Source organism: Calonectris borealis, unplaced genomic scaffold, assembly GCF_964195595.1.
Source record: "Calonectris borealis unplaced genomic scaffold, bCalBor7.hap1.2 HAP1_SCAFFOLD_210, whole genome shotgun sequence".
Classification (NCBI taxonomy): domain Eukaryota; kingdom Metazoa; phylum Chordata; class Aves; order Procellariiformes; family Procellariidae; genus Calonectris; species Calonectris borealis.
In genome coordinates this window covers 47,622-55,983 of record NW_027441595.1, presented here as the reverse complement: position 1 = coordinate 55,983, position 8,362 = coordinate 47,622, and the positions used below count along the sequence as shown (strand labels likewise).

At 52.7% G+C, this 8,362-nt stretch overlaps 1 long non-coding RNA gene across 1 annotated transcript; it reads left to right on the top strand.

The window, feature by feature from the left end:
* The first annotated feature begins 212 nt into the window (after nucleotides 1-212).
* LOC142077319 (uncharacterized) lies at nucleotides 213-4,072 on the top strand. Its single transcript, XR_012671722.1, has 5 exons — nucleotides 213-1,103; nucleotides 1,961-2,024; nucleotides 2,409-2,582; nucleotides 2,688-2,805; nucleotides 3,624-4,072. It is a non-coding gene; the product is annotated as an uncharacterized LOC142077319 (long non-coding RNA).
* The last annotated feature ends 4,290 nt before the right edge of the window (nucleotides 4,073-8,362 follow it).

Genomic DNA, 8,362 nt, shown 5'->3' with positions numbered 1-8,362 from the left:
GGTTTTCACCGTTGGCTGGGTGTGACAAACAGGTTCATTTTGTGCCTCCTCTTTTCCCAGCGTCACCTTCTGCGTCACGTGAAGAAAATCCTGCGTGGCTGATGCCGCTTGCTGCTCAGGTAATGGCACGTGGGGGGCCGGGGGAGCGGGGAGAAACATTGGCGCGTTCAAGGACGCTGCAGGTGCTCCACGTCAAACCCAGGGAAAAGGCAAATTTGTGCCGGTGCAGAAAAGCTGATGAACAGTTGCCGTTAACAGAGCGCGCGTGCCTCGTTCCCGCATCGGTCCCTGGGTAGTTACGAGCGTTTTCCTTTCAGGGAAAAGAATGAGCTTTCGCCTACGATAAATTAAGAGCTGCCTGTGACCTTCTTTAGGGTCAAGTGTTTCTCTTCTGTTTGTTCGTACTGATTTTACGGGCAGGTTGGAAAGAGCCTTTTATTTTTACCTGCGTAACTCAATTTGTAGTACTACGTGGTGTCAGGAGAGTGAATTTTGGAGCACCCAGGTACTACTAGAAACGTAATGAATGAGACACGATGGAAGCTGATATTTCAACTTGATTTTTACGTGATTTTTTTTTTCATTAGAGCGTCGATGGCACGTTGTCCTGTGGCTCAATCCACGTTCTGTTCAGTGGAGTCTTCAATCTAGCACTTTGAAGGACAAAAGTTGGTCCTTCCAAAAAAGGGCTAGTCGTTCATAGGATGGAGGTATAGACTTGGAGAGCCGCTTAAGTACGTGATCAGAATTGAAGCCAAATGCCGCTTCACGTTGCTGCTGTTGGTCTTCACTTTCATTAGTTTTCCCGCTGCTCCGTCATGGTTGGGAGCTCTGAATCATCCTTTTTTTCACTCCCTAACGCATTTTTCTCCCCAAGGAGAGGCTACGTTTAAAAGCTACTTAGTTTCCTCACAAATGCATTGGTCAGTAAAACGGAGTTATGATGCTTGGAACCACACAAATGACACCAGTCTTACAGATCTGGACTATTTCTGAACACGTGTTCATCGCGTGCAGATGTCATCGGGATACGGATCATCTGCACTTTGTGCTCTGTCGAGACGATCAGCTGAGACAGGGACGAGCTCCAAAAGAAAAGAAAGGTACAACGTCAAAGTTTTGTTTTGTTGTTGGTTTTTGTGTTTGTGTGTTTTGGGGTTTTTTTTGTTTGGTTTTTTGTTTGTTTGTTTGTTTGTTTGTTTTTCCTTAAGAGTGCGACGTTGACTGGTGGCAGCCTGCAGAGCTCTCTTGCTGCCTGACCTCTCCTTTCCTTCTCTGTCACTCCTCTTTCGTGGCTGTCATTTTCACTCGGGTAGTTTTAGAAGAGCGATTTAGTTCCTCGCCTGTGTAAACGCGCTGGTAATAGCTGGAAGGTAAATGCTTGAACCAGTAGCGAATAACTTGGCTACAAGTAGAATTTCTGAAGGAAGAACAACGACAACAGGAAGCAAGTAGCGAGTTACCCCAGATTTGCGTGCGTCAAACACGTCAAAGTCTTACTGCCAAGCGTTGTTTGGCAACGTGCTCCAAATGTTTTAAAACAACTGCGGTTTTCAAAGATCTCGACTGTTTGGAGAAACGGCCTGGAAAAAAGGATTCCTCTTCCGCAGCGAGTTTGCGAGGACGGACGGGTTGCCGTACTCTTTAACAAAAATACTCCACTTGGGACGTATCGGGTGAGGAAATCGCGGCTCTACTTAGGCTTGAGAAAACGTACGTAGGTACCTGTGCCCGTCACCTGCGCGTCTCTAGGAAAGTGAGTTCTAGCGAAACTAAAGCTGCCGATGAGCCAAAAAAAAGGCACGGTTGTCTAAAACGTGCAGAAGTTCTAGTGGCCTGTCTCAACAACTGCACCAAAGACGATGCCAAATACTTTCTCCTCCACTCAGTTGTTCTCTTCACGGCAAAGGAAGCTTTGTGCTAAACGTTGTTTGTTTTTTTTTTCCTTTCCTCTCAGCAGAACGTCAACTGCCGTGAAAGTACGAGACAGATGGAAAGGGTCCGTAGTGGTCTGCAAGTACAAGGTAGGCCTGTGATACGTGTCTGCATTTTTCCTAAGGTGCTTGTAGCACGGACTTTACAGTTAACACGAGGAACGTGGCAGCTCTCCTTCTATGTGATTTTTTAATGTGAAATATTTTAACGCAAATACTAAAAATAAAGGAGGTCTGTTCTGGAGCGTGGTACGCCTATGCAAAGCTTGCTGCCCTCCGTCTGTTTTCTCTTCCTGCAAGCACGGTCTTCTGTTTCTGTGCGCTTGCTATGAAAGGGTGCTGTGAAAATAACGTTGGACTAGAAGAGGAAAGGAACCGTTTGTAAGAGTTGGGATGTTCGGGAGAAACAGGCTTTGTTTTCACGATAAAAGCTTTAGGCTTTTTCAGTCAGTCAGTGTTTAAAATGCCTTACAGGAGCACTCGAACACCTTACTGAGATGCTAGCATCTGTGCTAAAAGCAATCAAGGTCAAAGAAGAGGCGCGGACAACACGGGACAAATCGGTGTCGCTTCGGTGCGTTTTCCAGGCTTTCCCGAGAAGCGGTAGCAGCCTCGTAACTAGCGACAGAGAGTCCTGATGTGGTTTTGGTGAGTTACTGCTTCTATCGCGTCCTTTTTCCTTAACCTGCAGCGCGTAATTTTGACTTTGGTTGGAAAGAGATTTTCCAGAATGGAAATCTTTCTCGTTCAAAGGAGTTGCCTTTTACGAACTTCCCATCAGAATGGATCTTCAGAGATGACGTGCTCGGCAGTAGAAGTCATCCGCAAGGAGACTTTTCGCTCTCTCTCTCTCTGGGGAAAAAAAAAAGGGGTAAGCCGATTTCCTTGCACAGACCCAAGCGCAGCACGTCTTCCGATAGTCGACGTACGGCTGATCTTTGGTTCTCGGGTGTAACGGTCGAGAGATCGTAAAGACGCGTTCCTCCGCACGCTCGGCTACGGCCAACAGCGTTAGCAAACCTGCCGGTCCTTTTTGGTAGCCTGATGTATTGCAGCACTGGGGATTTGATATTCCCCACCGCCTGCCCCCACCCCCCCCACCCCCCCCCAAAAAAAGAGTAAAACCATACGGGAGATCTCTTATCTCACTGATTTTTCTATCGTAAATGAAATTTTAAAAAGAAAGTTAAAATTGTATAACTTCCAAACTGACTTGCGTTGTTTAAACTGCAACTGCCAAATAGCCGTAGCGTATAATTTATTAGGTGTGCTTAAGCAGTTGGGTAGTTGCTCTAAACGTTTCAAAAGAGAGGCAACTGAACGTTACGGGCTTTTTTCCCGATCTTTTGGCAGAGTGCTCTGAAGTCCTTTATTTCTGTCTCGCTTTCGACGGCGCCTTTCCCCGGCAGTTCGGTAGCATCGGTCTCGGCGCCGCTCCTAGTCACGTAACGCACGCAAAACCCCTGGTCAAACGATAGCTGTGTAGTTTGGAGGTAGATAATTTAACGGCATGAATTCACAGCTACGCAATTTCAATTAACGCAAAAGGAAAATGAAATACTTTTACGGTATAAGCCTTCTCATTGTACGTATGCTAAAAAGGTGCGCGTACGTTTACATAAAATGAATTGCTGAGATTTGTTCTTTCTTTTTCATTTTACTCTTCAAAGTTTTACGCTTCACTTTCAGCTTTATCGGCCAAGCGAGCGAGATGCGCAGCAGCAGCAGCAGCAGCGCAAGGGCTGGAGCTGTGGCGGCGGATCCGTGAGCGTAGATGCTGATTACGGCGCGCCCTTGTCCTGCAGCCTCACGGGGTTATCTCCCGGCAGCGGTGCTGTAAGGAAGGGACGGGGCGTTTTCCGACACCAGCGAGAGCGTTTACTTCTCTGCGAAGGACGCGTTCAGAATCGCGTCAATTAGTCCTCACGCGGATTTTAAGCGTTCGAATCGCTCGAGCTTTTAAAGGCCGCGTTGTATTTCGAGCTGACCCGTTGTCGTGGTTTAACCCGGCAGGCAGCCAAATACCACGCAGCCGCTCACTCACTCCCCCCACCCCCAGCGGGACGGGGAGAGAATCGGAAGGGTAAGAGTGAGGAAAAACTCGTGGGTTGAGGTAAAGACAGTTTAATAGAACAGGGAAAAAAAGGGAAAATAATGATGATAATGATAAAATATACAAAATGAGTGATGCACAATGCAGTTGCTCACCACCCGCGCTGACCGATAACCAAGTAGTGATCGGTACTTCCTGGATCACGCCTACCCTTCATATACTGAGCATGACGTCACATGGTATGGAATACCCCGTTGGCCAGCTGGGCTGGCTGTCCTGGCTGTGTTCCCTCCCACCTTGTGTACCTAGCTCAGTCAGTAGGCACGGGAGCTGTCCTTGGACTAGGAGGGCACTTAGCAACAACTGAAAACATCAGGGTGTTATCAACGTTCTCCTCCTACTAAATCCAAAACACAGCACTAGGAAGAAATTTAACCCTATCCCAGCCGAAACCAGGACACCCGTTTGCCTGGCACCCTCCTTTAGCTCGACTGCTACCCTCTCCCTTGTCCTGACCGAATTCCGCTGCTGCCTTCGGTGCTGTTTTTTTTAACGTGCTGAAATATCCGTTGGGATTTTTGTTTTTCAGATGCCTCGCTGTAAGCGTCCCGTGGTGCTCAGGAGAGACCCCCGGCCCGGGTTTGCCTGCCGGTCGTTGGGCGTGCTGAGGGTAAGGGGCCGGCTGCCAGCCTGCGGGACGGGGGCTAAGGGGGGGCTGCAAGCGTTTGGGGGGGCTGCCCCTCCTTTATCTTTCTAGCGGAGCCCCCCTTTTTGGCGGGGGTGCGTGCGTACATACGCCAACGGCATTATTGACGTAACGAGCCGCCGGTTGGGGCCGTTTCCCTCCTGTTGTGCCTTTTTGGGGGCTGAATAAAAAGGGGGGTTTGGGGGCCTGGAGGGGTGATGATGTCATTTGGGGCACCCCAACATCACCGGCGGGCTGATGATGCCGTGGAGGAGCAGGTGAGTGGGGAAGGGGGGGTCGTCCCCCCCCCCCAAAAAGGGGGTCACAGCCCAAAAATGCCTGATAATTCCTGGGGGGGTTCAAAAGTTTTTAAAAAACTGTAAATCTATCTGTGAGGCCTCGAAATAGAGAAAAATCTCTCCTTGTTCTATATATGGAAAAATAATATTCCTTTATACGTATACAAGGATTTCAAAATAGGAACCTATACCTGCCCTATTATATAAAGGATTTTAGAGCAGAAAAAAATTCGGAAGACGTATATAGGGTTTTAAAATACAAAAAGAACTCACGTCTATATAAATTAAAAAAGAAAGCACTTCCAAATGCAAAAGGGATGATATATTTTATGTATGAAGGAATTGAAAATAGAAAAAAGTCTGAATAGATACCGCTGTCTACACTCACTACGTGTTATGTAGAGAGCCTAAATAGGCATTGTATGTAATCTAAGAGATGATCTATAAGTGTAAATAGGTATCTAAGTCTAAAATCTAAGTCTATAAAGAGATAAGTGTAAATATATGTAAGTTTAAATAGAGAAGTCTATAAAGACATTTAAGTGTCAAAATATGTAAGTCGACAGATATCTAGTCTGAGCAGGTATTATATATAATGAGTGGGAAATAGGGAAACACCTCTCTATTGAAGATACAAAAGCGCTTTCAAAAGCTGCCTCTTCCCTGTTCTCCTTTTCCACCTTTTCCCATCCTGATTGGGGGCCAGTTCCCCCAACAGGGACTTTCCCCTGCAGGGCCGTGCACACAGAGCGGGACCTGCTGCCACGGCATAAAAACACCACAAAACCCCTAATTCGGGGCCTGCAAGGGGTGGGGAAAAAAAAACCCCGCATTTTTTGGGGAAAAATACCCAACTTGGAGCTCCCGGGAAAGCCAAATCCACCAGCATTTGGGCAGCCGGAAAGCAAAAAAACCCCCATTTTCATGCACAAAACGAAAAAGCAAAAATCGCCAATTTTTGTTGTGAAAAAGCGTTGAAAAACCTCCAAGTGGAATATTTTGGAAAAGGAAAAAACCCCAGTTTTGATATTATAGAAAAGCAAAAACCCCCCCGATTTGGGGAAGCTTTGGGGTGAAACACCAGCCATTTGAGGGGCCCGGACCCCTGGGGTGCTGCCTGCCCCGCCAACCTGCCCGTTGCCCCCCGCCCAAACTCTGGCACCCCCCTCCCGCTCCCCCGCCCCCCGCTCCCACCCCGCTCGCCCTCCTCCTGCGTTTTGGGTTTGTGCTGAAAACGGCGTCGGTGACGCGGGGCTGCGTGAGTTCCCGCTGCGCAGCGCTTGCACGGCGCCGGGGGCTGTGCTGCTCCTCGCCCCGCCCTGCCGGCGAGCGGGCTGGGGGTGCGCGAGGGCCTGGGAGGGGGCACCGCTGGGAGAGCTGACCCCGGCGGACCCAGGGGATGTTCCAGACACTATGACGTCAGGAAATAAAACTCGGGGGGCGGTTGGCGGGGGGGCCGCTGCTGGGCTGCGGCTGGCTGGGCATCGGGCGGTTGGCGGCGAGCCCTTGTTTTCGTTTGTACCGCTTGTCTGTCTGGGGTTTTTCTCTCTGTTGTTTGGGGTTTTTTTTTCCCCCCCCTTTCCCTTACAAGTGGAATTTTTTCACTTTTGCCCCTCCAATTCTCTCCCCCCTCCCGCTGAGGGGGCAGCGAGTGAGCGGTTGTGTGGTGCTGAGTTGCGGGCTGGGATTCGACCACGGCACAAGGTGAGTGGCAAGCCCTGCCTGGCTAAACGCTTTAGGCTGCCCGCGTTATTCCTGCCATCTTGCGAGGCCCTCCTTGTTCTTTCCTGCTGCTTTCAAGTGCCTTGTGCTCCAGCAGCAGGCTGGGAAGGAGGGTTGTGGCAGGAGCGGCGGCTCCCCGTGACTCCTTCTCGGGCTGTGAGCTTCGCCCCGCGTGTGGGCTGCCGAGGATCGTGGGCTCTGCAGGGGCCACAGGCAGCCCGCAGAGCTTGAGGCCGAGCCGTTCCTTTCCCCCTGTGAGCATCTGGGGAGGGGGACTGGGGGGGCTGCGGACCCCCGAGGGGGCCGAGGAGTGGGGCTGTGCATCCCGGGGGGGCCGGGGGGGGCTGCGAGCCCTAGGGGGTCGGGGAGAGGGGCTGGAGGACTTCCGGACCATAGAGCCCAGCCCAGTCCAGACCAGAGAGTATAGCTGGAGGACTCCCGGACCATAGAGATGGCGGACTGCCGGGCCAGAGAGTACACCTGGAGGACTTCCGGACCATAGAGACGGAGGTCCAGACGCATAGAATGTAGCTGGGGGACTTCCGCACCATAGAGGAAAATGTGCGGCCTAGAGAGTACAACTGGAGGACTGCCGGACCATCGAGACGGTCGTCCGGACCGGAGAGTGCACGTGGGGAACTTCCGGACCATAGAGAGCAGAGTCCGGCCTAGAGAGTACCCCCTGGAGGACTGCCGGACCATAGAGAGCAGAGTCCGGCCTAGAGAGTACCCCCTGGAGGACTGCCGGACCATAGAGAGCAGAGTCCGGCCTAGAGAGTACCCCCTGGAGGACTGCCGGACCATAGAGAGCAGAGTCCGGCCTAGAGAGTACCCCCTGGAGGACTGCCGGACCATAGAGAGCAAAGTCCGGCCTAGAGAGTACCCCCGGAGGACTCCCGGACCATAGAGACGGGAGCTGGACCAGAGAGTACCCCCGGAGGACTGCCGGACCATAGAGACGGGAGCTGGACCAGAGAGTATCCCCGGAGGGCTGCCGGACCATAGAGAGCAAAGTCCGGCCTAGAGAGTACCCCCGGAGGACTGCCGGACCATAGAGAGCAAAGTCCGGCCTAGAGAGTACCCCCTGGAGGACTGCCGGACCATAGAGAGCAAAGTCCGGCCTAGAGAGTACCCCCTGGAGGACTGCCGGACCATAGAGAGCAAAGTCCGGCCTAGAGAGTACTCCTGGAGGACTGCCGGACCATAGAAACGGACGTCCAGACCAGAGAGTACACCTGGAGGACTCCCGGACCATCGAGATCGCGGTCCCCCAAGGAGCTGGGGAGTGGGGCTGTGGGTCCTGGCGGGACTTGAGAGTGGGGCTCCCAGGGGGCTGGAAAATGGTGTGGTCGGGTGCTGTGAACTCCGGGGGTCCTGGGGCTGGGAAGTGCTTGCAAACGCTGGGGAGGGGCTGCGAGCCGTGCGCATGCGCGGTCCCCGGGGCGCCGTGCGCATGCGCGGTCCCCGGGGCGCCGTGCGCATGCGCGGTCCCCGGGGCGCCGTGCGCATGCGCGGTCCCCGGGGCGCCGTGCGCATGCGCGGTCCCCGGGGCGCCGTGCGCATGCGCGGTCCCCGGGGCGCCGTGCGCATGCGCGGTCCCCGGGGCGCCGTGCGCATGCGCGGTCCCCGGGGCGCCGTGCGCATGCGCGGTCCCCGGGGCGCCGTGCGC